Source organism: Urocitellus parryii, chromosome 12 (assembly GCF_045843805.1).
Source record: "Urocitellus parryii isolate mUroPar1 chromosome 12, mUroPar1.hap1, whole genome shotgun sequence".
Classification (NCBI taxonomy): Eukaryota; Metazoa; Chordata; class Mammalia; order Rodentia; family Sciuridae; genus Urocitellus; species Urocitellus parryii.
Genome location: NC_135542.1, coordinates 15617724 through 15634635, shown reverse-complemented (window position 1 = coordinate 15634635; position 16912 = coordinate 15617724). Strand labels below are relative to the sequence as shown.

The following is a 16912-nucleotide window of genomic DNA, read 5'->3' as shown; positions in this document are numbered from 1 at the left end:
AGTGAACAGTCCTGATGGGATTAGATGTGGCTCAGAATGTCACCCTCATGAGCTCTACCCTGCTACAGCTGCAGTTCTGCAGTGGGAGAAACTCAAAACCTCAAAACACATGCACATGAAAGAAAAGAGCAAGAGCCAGAGCCCAAACAGGCCAGGTGTGGCAAAGACAGCTGGAGTGCCTAGGTTGGGACTCAGAATTATGTCAGTGGGGTGGCATTGGTGCTGGCACCAGCATGATTACAGAGAGCCAGCCCTGCTCTATCTGGGGTGCAGTGTGTTGGGGAAGGCAGCAGAAATTGAGAGGCAGGATTGAGTTTGGCCCTAGGAGGAGGTTGGGTAAGAGGCCAGTGTGGGTTGGAGGGCCTGAGCAGATAGAGAGAGGCCAGGGCACACCCCAAAGCCTGGAGACTGCACTTGATGTCCAGGGTTGTGAAACACCACTTCCCCTCTTACTCACAACTGAGAGCAAGGGGCATTGATGAGTTCAGTTTGTGTGCGGCTGCATCCAAGGTGGCTTGGCTAGGCACCTCTTTTTCCTCTTCTCAGGAGGCTGAGAGTCCAGACTCCACTGAGTCTCAGCTGGGAGGATCAGAGTCTGAGTTTATGCCTGTGTTCCTGGTAGGATCCATGTTGGCTGAGCCTCAGTGTTTTTGTAATGAGAGGATGGGTGACTGTCATGTCTTTAACACAGGACACACTTCCTAAATGGATTTGTTTGTTCTGAGGAGGAAAGAGAGAGAGGGGAGTGGTGCTGGAGACAGGGATGCAGACAGGGGTCATGGACTTGGCATAACTCAGTCTTGGAGGTGATATCCCATCACCTGTACCCACTTCAATTCCCATGAATCCAGAGGCTGAGCCCCCTTGAGGTGAGGGGTGAACCGGTTCTGGGCAGCAGGATGCTGTGGTACCTTGGAGTCTCTGTGAGACCCCAACACTAAACACACTTGGCCCTTTTGAAATCTTAGGAGAAGCCTTGGGAAGTTGTATGGCAGAGGGGAGCAGCCTCTGCATCTCAGTCCCCTCCAACTTGCCATGGTGTAGAGAGGGAACTGCAGCCACAATGGGACGGACATTGGCCACGTCCCTGTGTGGGACACAGGCCTGATTGAGTTAGGGTGCATTCTTTGTCTCTCCCCTTCTTGTGATTGTCCCATCTCTACATTTGTGCTTTAGCCACCTGTGAGTCCCATCTCTGGTTTTGTAAGGGTCGGAGTAAGAGACCACAAGAGACTCTCTTATGCAACAGCAGAAGGGTGGGTTTATTTGGAGACCAGCATGCTAGGGCTCTCTCTATAGCAAAGAGAGATAGAGCCCTGAGAACAGCTTGAGCAGAACTTCTATACTTTTCTTGGAGAGGGCAGGGAGGGAAGTTTATTGACAGGTCAGGGCGAGTGGGCAGCTTGCCTGTAACCGAGTGAGGGAGTGAATTCTGCAGCTTGGCAGTTGGGGACAGCACATTCTGGAAACAAGATTAGCAAAAACAGTTTCTCAGGAATTTTAACAGTGTTTTGTTAAGCATATAGAAAAACGGAATGACAAGTACCTATTTTATTAATCTTTCAGTTTCAGAGAGAATAGAGGGTGTTATGGGCCAATAGACACAATAAACCCTAGAGATTAGATGCTACCCTACTTTCCAGAAAAGACTGGGCACACCATGAGTTGCCCAATGATGGGACCAGGGTCCAAAAGCTGCTGAGAGGGAAGGACTGGTTGTGAATGCATTTTTGAAGGCTCCAAGCTGGAACTCTAGTGGCACCAAGCAGGGCAGATGCTGGTGGGGATGTTTGGGTAGTTGTTGGTGAACACCTGCGCACCTGAGATGGGTAGGCATGGAGGAGAAATCAGCAGCCCATAGGGCTTTTGAAAGTGGTCTTATGTGAAAAGAGGCTCAGGTATGGGCACAGGAAATGACATCATTGCCTTGACAATGGATCAAACAGAACATGGAACCCTGGTATCCAGGCACCCACTTCACTGACCAAGCCATCCGAGCTCACTTGGTTGGAGCCACTGGAGGGAGAAGGATGTTCTCCTGTGGTTGCAGACAATGCCGAGCCTCAGGCTCCCAGGAATCTCAGGGGGGCCAACTAGCCCTTTTGTGGATACACTGGGTGAGGCTTCATCTTAGACGCCAGAGCCTCTGGCGATTGTCGCAGAGGAGCTCAAGAGTAACAGTAAGTAGCACAGGGCAGGTGAGCCCAGCAGGCCCTCTAGTCTGATCCCTGATGAATGGCCCAGGACTCCTATTCTGACTCTGTGTGTGTGTGTGTGTGTGTGTGTTTGTACTGATGGGAACTGTCCCATTGTGCTTTGACTCTAGTGTATTGGCACAAGTCATTTTTCTGTTTGTCACCATTTCCATTTTGAACCCACCATTCTTGGTCCCAACCCAGGGTGAAAATGATCAGAACACGGAGGAGCCCTTCAGGGTTCAGAGCCTTGAACCTTACAGGCACAACCAGCTTAGGAATGAGCTCCTGCCTGTCATTTGTGGGAGGAACCTACATTTCAGCAGCAACATGGGGTTAATCTCCTGGGATTTCATCCCCACCCAGCAGGTGCTGGATCTCTTGTTCCCAAGGTAAGCACCAGACCACCAAGCCCAAGTGTGTAGCCCCCTCATGCCTCTGTCTTGGGGCTGCCATGTGCCTCTCAGGGACCCAAAGGTTTGTGATACCTAATGAGATAGAGGACCACACTCATAGTGGAATGTCAGCCCCGAACGGGACGAGTCCTGGAGGTGCCTGCCACAGCCTTGCAAGGGCAGTGAACTTCCCCTCTCAGGCAGAGAAACCATCCTGACTCCAGCTGATCCACAGAGATCCGTGGAGCAGTCCCCACACACTGGGCACCACAGCTCAATGGTGTGCACTGAGCTCATTCCCAGGTGGACTCAGTGAGGCCAGGTGGTCTTTCTGGTGTGATGTTGGCTTTGTGAAGAACGTAGATCTGTGCTAGAGGCGTCTCAAAACTCGGGCCTTGGGAAAAGCACTTTTGGGTTAATAAAGACATGTTAGTTTCCATAGTGGGACAGAGCGTCCTAGCTGGGACATAGCTGGACAGGGGCTTTGGACATGGCAGCTCCCACACCCAGAGATATGTGGGAATCAGCAGTTTGGGCTCATTCACTGGTGAACATGGAGAAAGCACCCACTGTGTGAAGACACGTTTCCAGTCACGTTTCATAATTCAGTGAAAAATGGGGTGCAAATGATTGCCATTGTGTCCCTTTTCATGGGGTCAGCCTAAACCGCAGGTGCCATGAGTACATATCCTACATGTGACTGCATCCCTGACTCCATGAGGCATAACTGCACGTTGTCCTCTTCAGTGACTATGGTGGACCCTTGGACCAACTTCAACATGGAATGGGCTTGGGGTCAAGAGGGTGGGCTCCTGTTTCCAGAATAGGGACCTGCAAGGTGATTTGACTTGGGAAGGCTGAGGAAAGACTGCTCTCCCCAATTCAGTTTTCTGCCTGCAGTGTAAGGTGTGGGGCTTCAACAGTAGGAGGGGTAAGGCAGGGAGTTGTAGGTGGAGTCAGGGTCCTCTGGGGAAGGCCCTGGGATAATGGACCCCCCACACCACACCTCCCTGTCCTCCCCCAGGGCCACAGAGATGTGGTCTGCACTCATGGGAAAAGACAGGTCCACCGCTACTCAGGGGGACTCAGTGAGAGCTCACAGAGAATGAGGTAGCATTGCAGCCCACGCCAGGGGAGGAGGTGTCTCTTGAGCCCTGAGAAGAGTGGGCAGGAGGACAGACACTCCCAGAAGGTGCACTCCAGGTTGGAGAGCACGTAGCCAAGAGGAAGAAGAGTGTCAGGCCTGCCCAGAGGAGGGGAGAGCTGGTCAAACCATGGATCTAGCGCTCCTTCGTTAAGGTTCTTTGCCTGTAGCGACCTGTCCTGACCCTGCCTGTACAGCCACTGTGTCTTGCCTGAGGTGGACTGGTGTGTTCAGAACCAGGGACGGTTCAGGAGGGTAGGGTCAGAGGTTTGCTCTGGAGCCCGTGGCGAAGGCAAGGCCAGGGTTTTGCTGACTCCACACCTGCCTCCCCACAGTGCCTCACCTTCCTTCCTGGGGACCTGGGTGAACTTCTACTCTGAGGCTTCCCATCAGCCTCCAGGCTCTCTGAGTCTGCAGCAGCTGCTGCCGTACATGTGGCTCCTCCTGAGTGGCTTTAACCTGGAGCACCAAGCACACCACCTGCTGGCCCAGGTTGAAGATGGCAGATCAAGCCAGGCAGAGCCTGAGAGCCAGGCGGACCGGGGTGAGTACCTAAGGGTATAAGAGGAAAGGTCCGACTGTTGTCCCACTGCAGGGAGTCTGTATGCCTGGTGTTGGGCTGGAAATTAGGATAAGCCTTTGTCCATTCAGGAAGTGACCCCAGTCTGCAAAGAGGTCCCGTGTGGGCTAAGGGCCCGAGTTCTTCCTGGCAGCAGGGGTATTGTCTGTCTGTGCGAAGGTCAGGGCAAGGCAGTCATGTTGGCATCTTTTCTCCTCTAGCTACAAGCTCAGTTCCTGTCACGGCTCCTGAGCCAACCCCAGAGCCAGAGCCTTCTCCCAGGGAAGGGGTAGAGCCGGAGTCCAGGACATCAGGGGTCTCCACTCGGGACTCCCCACGGCCCAAATATACCAAGCGGATGAGAGGCAGGTGCGTCATTCGCGTCTACCTGGAAGACGAAAGGACAACACAGTATAGAAGCATCCTGGTGAGTCTTCGAGCAGGGGAGTCTCCTGGGAGCCCACAGTGGGGAAGACTGAGTCCACAGCAAACGCCTTGGACTAGGCCTGTCTTCTTGAACTGGAGCTTCTGGAAGGTCAGGAAGGAGAGCATAAAATGAGGAAGAGAGAGGCGAGAGAGCAGCAGCATGCCAGGTCTGGGTGCGAGTGGGCCTGCGTGTTTTGGGGTGTGCAGGTCAGAAGTGCAGGAGTGAGTGCTGGGTTCAGAGGAGGTCAGAGAAATATCGAGGGTACAGGCCATCCTCTACTGACCTTGGTATTGAGGAGGAGTATATTGAACCGTGGAGGTTGAAGCAGAGGAGTTGGCAGTCATTTTCTTGTGTGTGGGAGGGGATATGTTGCTGGTTGAAGGGAAGGGAGCCATTGTAGAATGATTAGGGTGGGTAGGTGTGGGTCATAGACAACGGGGGGCCTTGGAGGGGCCCATTAGTGTCCTAGTTTGCATGTATGTGAATAGAGATTTAGCGGGTCTCTCTGCAGAATTTTCCTGGGTGTGGAGTATCCATGCTGAGACTCTGGTGTCCACCTCCAGGGGAGCCATGTTGAACCACTGCACCTGCTGGGTCCGAACCTCCTGACACCCCAGCAAGCACTGACACTCTCGAGCCCAGCAACTTCCATGCCTATCATTAAAGAGTCCTAGTGTGTGTTGTGCCTGGCTGTCAGGACCAAAGCACCTAGGGTTTGTGCCTGGTCCACACAAAAATGCAGCTGCATCCCAGACCAGAGCAGGGATATGGAAGTCCACTGGACCATTCCTCCCATCTTGATGGGACTAGAGTGTGTCTGTACAAAGCCTTTTGGTCCTTATTCCCTTGTCCCTGTAGGGAATAGCAGGTTGAAGCAAACTCTTGTACCAAGATTGGACTAGAGGCTCATAGGAAGACCCCACATGATCACATGAAGGCCTCAGGTAGCAGGGTAACAAGATGGTGCCCTTGTGTTGAGAGCACTCTTGTCTCTGTCCTCGAGCAATGTCCTCTGGGTAGTTACTCCCAAATTCCCTCTCTGATGAGCTTTCTCCAACCCTGCTCAGGTGACCTGCCAGGATAGGACTCCAGCCGTCATCCGCAAGGCCTTAGATGTACACTTGCTCCAGCAGGAGGATCCAAAAAACTATGAGCTTCTGCATATTTCCTGGAACCATCAGAGTAAGTGGAACCATCAGAGGGTAGGGAGCAGTGAGTCACAGTGGGCTCAGGATAACTGGGAGCCAAAACACAGTGTGCGTTGACCCAATGCCCAGGAAGAGTATGGTGGGACTTGTGCACAAAACAAAGTGTAATTGATGGCGCATAAATCTGCAGGTTCTTCATGTTCCCCAGGGGCTGTGGACCTGCCTATCATGTGTTCTTTCCTTGGCCTGAGGAGGCATTGCAAAGCTATTATCCACGAGGGGCCAAGAAGAGAAGCTTCTTTGTCTTGTGTCAAAGAAGACAGACAACCACAGGGTGCCTACTTTGGCCGCCTTTCCTGACCTAGATGAGTACATGAGAAAAGCAGTTCAATGAAGAATCATTTCTGGCTTCCAATCTTTCTATTCATTGCAAACTGAGTCCACTTAGGACCAGAGGCCATTTCTAGAGAGAAGAGTGTGGTAGAATAGAACCCTTCATAGCTTGTAAACTGTTCTTGGAGAGAGAGAGAGAGAGAGAGAGAGAGAGAGAGAGAGAGAGAGAGAGAGAGAGAGAGAGAGAGAGAGAGCACGAGCGAGAGAGAAAAGAAAAGAAAATGAAGAAGGAGGAGGAGGAGGAGGAGAAGTAGAAGGAGGAGTAGAAAAATGAAAATAAGTTGAAGGAGAAGACCATGAATAAGAAGTTCAAGATGACTATAAGAAGAAGCATGAGGAGAAGATGAAGAAGAACAAGAACAAGAAGGAGAAACACAAGCCGAATAAGAAGTATAACAATAAATTGATTAAAAATGTGAATGAGAATTATACTCAGGTAGGAAATGCACAAGTGGGGAACTCAAGAGAAATATATTCCTCTGGATGGCACAGCCCTGTTGTGGACATCCGCCACCCACGCTCAACACACCTCCAAACCATACCCCTCAAATTAGTGTATCTCTGTATGAGTGGATGAATCCACTGGCAAGGTGGAGACACCCACCATCAAGTGCTTTTCCCCAAACCCACCTGAGATCATTGCTGCAGTGGGGCGAAAACCTTCAACACATGAGTCTTTGGGGACCAATCCAGATACAAAGTCTAGCTGTTTCTCTTTGATGGGTCCAACGTGAGCTAAGGGGTTCTGGGGTACAAGGGGCTATTTCCTTGAAAGGTGTTCCTGGAGTGGACCTCCTGTGCATAGAGGGTCCTCAGGGATTAATCAGTGGGGAGTCTTTGGTGGAACAGAAGCTGGATTCGGGGGCTCTCAGGTCTGTGTGTGAGACCTGAGCTGGCAGAGGCTCTCAGTTGTGGGGGATGTTGGGTAGTGTATTCCTTGAGTGTCACCTACCATGCCTCTGCCCCTGCCTCTCCAGAGCTGAGGGTCCCTGCTGATGCGAAAGTATATCACGGCCTGATTGGAGGAGTGCATTATAACTTTCTTCTTCGGGAAACAGATGCCAGCAAGTCGTTGAAGATCAAAACAAAGGAGGTAAACAGCCACCTTCTTCACTCTTTACTCCTGGTGCCACTCCACATCCTCCAAGGGGACAAGAACCTCAGGTTCTGGATGGATGTTGTAGAATGCCCACAGAGCCAACTGCCAGGCTGGGTGGGGTGCAGGTGCTGGGCTTTGCTGATGTTGTCATCCCCCACAGTTCTTAGAGCCTTCTGTGGCAGTGGCATCCAGGATCCCAGCAGCTGTGAGCAGCAGCTCTGCAGTGGCTGCAGGATCATTGCCCCAGGCCACCCAAAGCAATGAGTGCTGCATGAAAAAAGTCACCAGTAGCACCTCCTCACTGCTTCACTCCAGCGAGCAGGTGGAAGACAACCGCTTTGTTCATGTCCTCCTAGAGGGACAGAGCCTAAGAGAGTCAAAGCGCATCCTGGTAAGCCCGACAGCAGGGCTGCCTCCTGTGTGTCCACACAGTGGAAGGCAGGAGACACAGCCAACCCCGGGGCTATGGTGGGAAATAAAGAAGAGAGAGGTCCGTCTTAAGGGCTTGACCAGAGGAGGGAGAGCCTCAGCATGCCCAGCTCCAGCGGTGAGTGGGCCTGTGTATTGTGGGTTTGGCAGGCCAGAAGTGCAGATGGAAGTTCTGTGGACAGATGAAGTCAGAGATATGTCCAGGGTGCAGGCTGCAGTGCCTAGAACTTGGTATTCTCAATGAGTGAGATTGGAGCAGAGGAGGTGGCAGTGACTTGTCACATGTGTAGGAGGGGATGTGTTCCTGGTAGCCGGGAAGAGAACCTCCTTAGCATGACTAGGTGTAGGAATTTGGGCTCGGGATCACCTGGGGGGTCATGCCAAAGCTTCGGAATGTCAGCCTTTGCATGTATGTAAATGCGGAGCTAAAGGGGTTCTTGGCAGAATTTCTATGGATGTGCAGTAGACACGCTAATGCTGCAGGTGTCCAGCTGCAGAGGAGACATGTTCAGTGACTGCCAGTGCTGAGTCAGGGCCTCTCAAGGCTATCATGAAGCACTCAAGTGCACACTCTTGTATATGAGTCTGTTTTGTGTAGTGGCAGTCAGGACCAAAATTTTCAGTGTGTCTGCCTCTTCCACCCACAAAGGCAGCCTGGACCCCAGAGCACACTTGGTGCGCAGATCCCTGGCCCATTGCTCTCGTCTCAGTGAGATGAGAGTGTGTCTGTGCATAGGCAGTTTGGTCCTTTGACCTGAGTGGAATGTGGCTCCCCAGGGGGAGGGGAGATGGCAGGTACAGGCAGATATTTGTACCAGGATTGTTCTAGTAGCACATTGCAAGAACCCAGGGGGTATATGGAGGCCACACTCAGGTAGCAGGATAACAAGATTGTGCCCTTGTATATGTAGCTGAGATTTCTCCTGAATGTTTGACCACAGGCTTCTGGGTAGCTCCTCTAAAAGCCATTCTCTGATGACATTTGTCCCACCCTGATCCAGGTGACCTGTGTGGATACGGTGACAAGCCTCATCCGCATGGCCTTGGACCAAAATTTGTTGCAGCACGAGGATGTGGACAACTTTGAGCTGCTAAGAATGATTTCTGAGAATGAGAGTAAGTAGGACAATCAGACAGTGGGGAGACATGATCCACAGTGGGCTCAGGATAACTCACAGCCTAGAGAAAGTGGGCCTTGGCCACAAAATACCAAAGTGTGGTGGGCCTGGTGCAGGAAACCAAGTGCAGTGATGGGCATGTCCAATGTGGAGGTGCTCAATGAGGCCCGAGGGGGCTGCTGAACCTCCCTAAATGTGTTCTCCCCTGGACCTGGTCTGGCAATGGAAAGCTAATATCGATGAGGGGCAAGGCAGAGAGAGGCTCAATCCATCATCAGTTTGGTTTATGGCTCACTGATAAGGATGCCTTCAAATGAAGAGGAGGAGAGCATGGGTCCTGATTGAGTCAGCATCGCTATGGACGGAAGCAGCACAGGTCCCAATCCATGGCCAGGATATGAGAAGTCCTGCCTACTCAAGAATGTCAGGATTGCAGCACCTGGGAACAGGACTCAGTGAAGAGGAAGTCAAGGCCAGGGGACAGCCTGTTTGGGTTCTTTTGGGAACAATTCCAAGTCTTCTGTGCCTGGGTGCCCATGTCCTGAAGATATCAGAATGGCCAGGTTATTATTCCTTCCAGCAACAAAGAAGGGCATCTGAAGAACAGAGGCCACAATGCTGAGCTGTCCACAATGCCAGTGCTCTTTCCTTTCTTGTGAGCAAGACACTCCTAGCCTCCACCATCCCAGCCTGTCCACAATAGAACCCACCATCTGTTGGGCATGTAAGTGAGTTTTCCAATTTTCCAACACCACCTCATTTGGGTTGGCTCTGTCTTACACATGAGGAAGACTGAGGTGCAAGGAGCTGGGCAAAGGGCAGTGTCTGCGAATCTCAGGGACTTGGGAGGCAGCGCAGGAGGATGGGGATTTCCAAACAGCCTCAGAAACTTAGGGAGACCCTGTACCCAAGTAAAAAGGCCTGGGAATGGTCTCAGTGCTTAAGTGCCTCTGGTTTTATCCCTGGTACAAAAATAAGCCAGTCAATAAGGAATTACCAAACTGAGAATCTACGAAGATGATTTCAGAAACAGACACTTTCAACCCAAGCATCAGTTGAGAGCAGGCTCCAGACCAGGGGAGATTTGTGTGTAACAGACGTCAAAAGGGAGGACTACGTGGGGCCTGGACCCCACTAGGTGTGATGGCATCTATGCCTTATGGCAGGAGGGTGGCAGTGATGCTGGCCCTCTCCTAGATTTTGGAAACCTTGTTTTCATTGGGGAAACTTTATGGAGATGGAATCTATTTTAGCAATCCTGGTCCAGATGAGGTGCTGACTACCACAGGTAGAAGCCTATCCAGAATACGGTGTCTGTTAGGAAGTCTTTCCTGACTGTGACAATGACAAAGAAAGGAAGTCACTTGTCTTTGGTCTTGGTTTCACTCCTGGCCATTGATTGAGAACTGATTTCATCTTGGACTACTGAACAGAGGCTGCATCTGGGCAGAAGAGTGTGATAGATATGAGCTCTTCAGAGGACGCCCCACCATTGCCAGAGAAAGAAGGAGAAGGAGAAGGAGGAGAAAGAGGACACTCCTGAGTGGGGAGAGGATCACACGATGAAGAGCAGGAGGAAGAAGAAGAAAAGGAAGGAGGTAAACTGAAGGAAGGATGGAGGGAGATACACAAGAAGAAGAAGGAATCATGTAAGAATAAGAAAAAGACCCAGAAAGAACTACAAGAAGATGCAGGACAGAAAGAAGAGCCAGAAGTAGAACAAGAACCAGAATAAAAGTACAAAGCAGACAGCTCATGATGAGAAACAAGGGGAAGGAGAGCGAACCTAGAAAACAATAGAGTTCTCCAGGGCACCACCCTGCTGACGTCCTCCCATGTCCATGCCCAACACACCTCTGATGGATACCACCTCCCATCCGCGTATTCACCCATGAGTTGATTCATCCAGGGCAAGTGGATGAATTCGCCCACCATCCAACGCTTCCCTGAATGCCCATGTGTGAGCATGGCTGCCCTGGGGAGAAAGGCCTAAGCACAGGAGCCTTTGCCAATCCTGATGCAGAGCCTAGTAGTGTCTCTTTGGCAGATCCAACCTGCACTGAGAAGTTCTGGGCCCAAGGTGCTGTTTCCATTGCCAGGTGCTCTTTTGGTTTAGAATCCTGTACATCATCTTCTCCAGGGAAGAATCACTGAGGGAGTCTTTGGTGGCACTGTAGCTGGATAGGAGGGCTCTCAATTCTGGTGCAGGCTCGCCCTGTTGGAGACTCTCAACGGTTGTGTGTGTTTTGTGGTAAAATCCTTGAGTGCCATCTAACAATTCTCCACTTCGCTCTGCAGAAATCAAGGTCCCTGACCACTCACTCATGTATATGTCCATGAAACCGTGGATAAAATATTTCATCGTGAGGAAACGCCCCGAGGTCAAGAGAAAGGAGGTAAACACCTACCTTATTCAAGCTGTACTTGTGCTGCCATTCCACTCCCACCTGAGGAAATAAGAAGCCTCAGCACCTGGACATATGTGCTAGAAGCCCATAGAGCCAACTGACAGGCTGGGTGGCTTTCTGTTTCTGGGTTTGCTGATGTTCCATCCCCCACAGTTCTCAGAATCAACCTGCAAGAAGTGCTCCAGGCCACTTTCCCAGAAGCAGGTGGGAGACACCTGCTTAATTCGTGTCCACTTAGAGAAACAAAGTCCAACGATGGCCAAGGATGTCCTGGTAAGCCTGGGAGCAGGGGTGTCCCCTGGTGCTTACACCTGGGTGGGGAGCAGACACTGGTCCAATACCAGGGACTCCTCATGTACCTGGACATTACTACTAAATGTCCAGGTAACCCAATGACCACCCTTGCCGTATGAGGTGCCCTCCTACACCCCAGCCAGCACTGAGCCTCTGGAGGCCAGGAGGTCTCGTGGCTATCTTTCAGCACTCCTGTGCGTGGTCATGTTCCTGGGTCTGATTTGGGCCCTGGCAATCCAGACCAAAGCCTCTAGGTTTTGTGCCTAGGCCATTCCCAATGCCGCCTGCATCCTCGGGCAGACCTGGGATCTTGGAGGCTATTGTCCCATTCCTCCCAACTTGTGGGATGAGATTGCATCTGTATGCAGGTAGTGGGGTCCTTTCACTTCTAGAGGAGTGCAGCTCCACAAAGAGCAATGGCAGGCCCAGGAAGTCCTATGTACAAGGATTGGGCTAGTAGCCTATGGGAAGAGCCCACGCGATGAGCAGGAGGTCAGCCTCAGGTAGTAGGGTCATGGATGTTGCCCTGGTATCTAGAGTGGAGGTGCCTCCAGAATGCCCCTGCCCACTGTCCTTGAGTAGTCACTTCAAGGCCCATTTCCTGAAGGCCTGTCTCCCATGCTGCTCCAGGTGACCTGCCAGGATAGGGCTCCTGTCGTCATCCGCAGGGCCCTCGAGCTACACTTGCTTACTCAGGAGAACCCGGAGGATTATGAGTTGGGCCAAATCATCTCTCACCGTCAGAGTAAGTGAGACAATCAGATGGCAGAGAGCAAGGGTCAGGATGTGGACTCAGGTCAACTCTTAGCAACAAAGAGTAGTCTCTGACCCCCAAGAACACTCCAACAGGTGTGTTGGGTTCGTGCACAAAGCCAACTGCACTTCTGCTGGTGGAAGGTCTCGAGGTCCAATGGTATACCCCAGTGGATATTGCGGCTCCCCACCAGGTGCCTCCCCTGGACATGAACAGGCATCCAAAGCTGACATCTTTGAGGAGTGAGGAGGAAAGCCTCTTTCCAGGAGCAGTATGCTTTCATGGTCTGGGATAGGAGTGGTTTCAGAGGAACATGGGAATGCATGGGCTAAAGAGGGAACTGGCATTTTGTGGACTGAAGCAGTAGGATTGAAAGCCTTCTGTGTGACCAGAAAACCACTGCCTTGGCAGAGCATTGCCAGGATTCTAGCAAGCAGTAACAGGATGAAATTGGGAAGAAAACACAGCCTGGGAGACAGCTTGAATCATGTCTTTGCATAAATTCCATGGTCTTCCGCACCCGAGTCCACTTGCCAAGGAGTGATCACAATAGCCAGGTTGCGATCCCTAACTAAAGTCAGATGAGGGCTTCCTGAGCACGTAGCCACAAAGCTCATCTGATAATAATGCCAGAACTTTTTCGTTGGTTGGTTTTTGTGAGCCAAACACCACAGCAGCCATTATCCCAGCCTATGTACGCTGAAGACCACCATCCCGATGAGTTCTAGGATCACTTGTCTCCTATCTTAACCTTCTGTTAGGTTAGTAGAGTCTATGGAAGAGGAAGTCTGTCTGGGGCCTTGGTAGTCTTAGAAATTCATAGCAGAGATCTTCACATCCAACCCAGAAGGGATGGAGAACAGGCTCTAGGTTAGAGGAGGGCGACAGGAAACACGTGTTCAGAGGAAAGAGAAGCGGGCTGTTGTATTCCCCCACTTGGGGTCATGGCACCACTGGACCATACACCATGTTGGAGGGAAGCATTCCCTTTGCTGGTCTTTGGAACCATTGTTCTCAGTAGGGCAGCATTTGGAATGTGGCCTCCATTCTCAGAATGGTTCACATGGAGGCGGGCTCCACCAACGCAGAAGCATGGCTCTAATGTGGTATCCGTGCTGGTCAGCCTGTCCTCACTGTGGCCATGCTTGAGGAATCCTAGGCCTTTTCTCTGGCTTTCACAACTTTCTCTTTGGTTGTGCACTGAGGCTGTCCATAAAGCTCTAGTGTGTGGCAGTGGAGAGCTCCTCAGCCCTTGCCACAAAGGCATAGACTGGGAGAGAGGGAACAAGGCTGGGAGAGAGGGAGAGAAAGATGGAGAGGAGAAGGAGGACCTCTACTTGGAGAATGAGGATTCAGTGGAGCCTACAGGAACAAGGTACTGTTGCCCAGGGCGCACCCCTGTTTAGGTCTTCCTCCAACCATGCTCAACCTTTCTTCCAGTCCCTCCCACCCCCCAGTAGTGTATTCATCTTGAATGAGAATTTCATGTTGACATCAGAGCACTCACCATCCAATGCTTCCCTCCAAACCCACCCATGAAGATGGCTCATGTGGGGACTGAATCTTCGGCACAGGAGCCTTTTGTGGGAGATTTGAGATGCAAACCCTAGTGGTGTGCTTTGGCAGATGTAAGAGGACCTGGGATGTTCTGGAGTCCAAAGCCTTTGGTAGGAACCGACATTAGGTCTGTTGAAGTGCTCTGCCTAGTTCTTCCTCAGGGAGGACTGTGGAGGCTCTCTTTGTTGGTATTGGTGCTGAATTGGAGAGCTCTCAGGTGTGTGGCTCTGGCCTTTTCTGGCACAGGCTCTCAGATGTTGGGGTGTCCCAGGGAGCACCTCCGGAGCCACCTTATTTTGTACACCCCTCTCTCCCCAGAGCTGAGGATTCCAGCAGAGGCCAACGTATTTTACGCAAAGAACCCTCACACAAAACCCAACTTCGTGCTGAGGAAAAGGAGCCTCTCCCAAAAGAATGATGGGTGGATCCAGCCTCAACCTCCCTCTCGTCCTGGAAAGAAGGCTGCAGCCCTCCTGAGGATGCTTGCAAAACCATTCTGCTGCTGTGTGCCTGGGCGGGGCTGAGGCAGCCCAGGAATATTTACATTGATTACTATTTGCTTCAAAGTTTGAATCTATAGTTTGCCATTGTCCTTGACCTTGTTTAGTAACACAGTTGTTACTCTATCCTGTATTTGTTGTTTCCATTAATATATTATTATTTTAAAATATATGTTTTTGTTACCTGATCTACTGTGATGATTTGTTACCTGCTCTACTGTGATGGTTTTTGATCAAAATTGTGCATTTGATGATAATGAATGCCATGCATTTAGGAACCTGTAGACTCTAGACAATGAATGAATGTCTACTGTTGCATGGACTGGTCTGCAAAGTCCTGTAGCATTTGAGCTTGTGTGAGGGCTTCATAGGGCTTGCAAAAAGTCCAGGTCAGATGGTCCTGCATGAAGCTTAGCTCCTAGTGGTCTCCTCCACCGCATAAGGGCCAAGGAGAAACCCACTTCCACACAGAAGATGGAAAGCTACCTTATGAAGGTGATCATAGGTGTGGGACCCTCTTGCTAGGACCCTTTTGCTATTGGGCCAAAACTGTGCTCTGAATGTGCTTACTGAGAAGAGCTTGGAATTTCCTGATTGAAACAGTTCATGCAAGCTGCTTCCACTTGCAGGAACAAAGTGTTCTCGTTGAGCACTTTGGGGTGTCCCAGGTTGAACTAGAGTGTGTCAGAAGCACTTGTAATGATTGGCATTCACGGTTTCACATTGAAGCCTCTGTGCCATCTGTCAACCACTGATGGCTGCAAGTGGGTACCCTGCTTTTCAATGAGTTTTCTGAAAAAGTAGGAGTTTTGAAGAACTGATCTTCTCAACGTTCCCCTTGCCTCCCCAAGTTGGGTGATATCAATTATACAGGCTTCCTTGGGAGCACACATTTTATATTGAGCTGGAATTGGACTCTGTATGCGATTGCTGAAAATAGCTGGGGAATGGGAGAATGGAAGCTGTTTGCTGCAAGCAGTTTCAATTTGCTTTGTTGATTAACTTTGTTGTAAGTGAACACATGCTATTTTTTTTTTCTGTGGACCTAGAAGAATTCAAAACTGCTTCTTACAGGTGACAGGCATGCTTACACATTGAAGCCTCTGTGCCATTGATAAAAAAACAGTTCACTCATGTGGGCACCTGCACTTCAAGTGAATGTTGTAAACAAGTGTGACAAATGGATGTCAGTGAGACTTTGGAGAACTGATCTTCTCAGCTGGTCCTCTTTTCCCCTGCCAGTTGGTGATGCTAGATTCAAGAGATCTCTTTCTGGCACCCTTCGTGTTTCATGCCTGAACTGTGCTCTGAAAGGGTTTGAGGAGAACAGCTTAGAAGTGCAGAAGTGAAGCTGTTTGTGGAAGCAGCTTCAAGTGGCACAAGCTAACTTGTTCTCAGTGAGCACATGGGGATTTTCCCTGGTTGAAGCAGTGTGAATGAGAAGGGCTTCTCAGAGCTGGTAGGCATGTTTGCATTTGGCAAACTTTGCCTTCTGTCACCCAGAGTTCCTTGCATGAAACCTGCATTTCCAGTGTTTTCAGAAAGGTCTGATGAGTGGGTTTCCATGGAATTTTGTGGAATTGATCTTTTCAGGCAGTCCTCATTGCCATCTCAAAATTGTTGATCCTGGTGCAAGGGCTCTCTTGTCAGCCAACATTGTATTTTGGGCCTGACCTCGACTCTGAATGTACTTGCTGTACTTCCCATCTTTCCTCTCTCTGGTCCACTCCTCAGATCCCATCCTCCTTTCAATAGGGCCTCATCCAGGAAGCCTGCCCATGTGCCTCCCACTTGATTTAAACTTCTCCAGTGCACTTGTTGTCAAAGCAGGGACTCCCAGGAGAGAGGAGCTCTCCATTCTGCACACTGAAATCTCTCAGCAGGGAGGACTCCTCCATGCTTGGATGGCAGGGCTGCAATCACCTGGGAAGGTGGAAATAGGAGGCTGGTGGTGTTCCTAGCCAGGATGCTGGTGACTGCAGTGCATTTAATCTATGGCCCTCAAGGAGCTTTATGCTGCAGATTTGTGTACTTCTGCATCTGTATGCACACAGTTCTTCATGTGGGGAAAAAAGCAATGTTCTCAAAGTTTGCTTTATATTATACTCAACTGGTAATTTACAAACCCCAGTGTCCCATCTTAGCCCAGAGCCATTCCATCATCCCAGGGCCAGTAGGTGGTCCAGTGGTCAGTACTATGCACAGCTCCCAGGTGGCTCCAGTGTGTAGCTGAATTTGAGAGCCAGTGTACTGTAGGATTTGCCCTTCAGGTTAGAACTCACTGACTTCCTCTTATGTCATTTCACTGGTTCAGGATATTCCTTGTCTCATGAACTATTCTGTGAAATCTTCAAGTTAGCCATCTCTGGTCATTTCTTCCCTTTGATGGCACCTGGTTCAACAGCTTGTTGTTGGGTGGGGTCGGTCATGTGCAGTCCTGGGTCACAGAGAGGGACAGGAAGACCATAATGTGGAATGGTGGTGTAGAGAGT

General features: G+C 50.7%; 1 long non-coding RNA gene across 4 annotated transcripts in view; it reads right to left on the bottom strand.

The window, feature by feature from the left end:
* Positions 1-1261: 1261 nt before the first annotated feature.
* Positions 1262-16912, bottom strand: part of LOC144249807 (uncharacterized) — a 37590-nt gene continuing 21939 nt past the window's right edge. For 3 of the 4 annotated variants that reach the window (XR_013342326.1, XR_013342324.1, XR_013342323.1), the window contains 2 exons: positions 4078-4821; positions 1262-1462 (listed from right to left, as the gene is read on the bottom strand). This is a non-coding gene — a long non-coding RNA (uncharacterized LOC144249807). The remainder of the gene's footprint in view (positions 1463-4077; positions 4822-16912) is intronic. The other variant, XR_013342325.1, reaches the window with a different exon arrangement.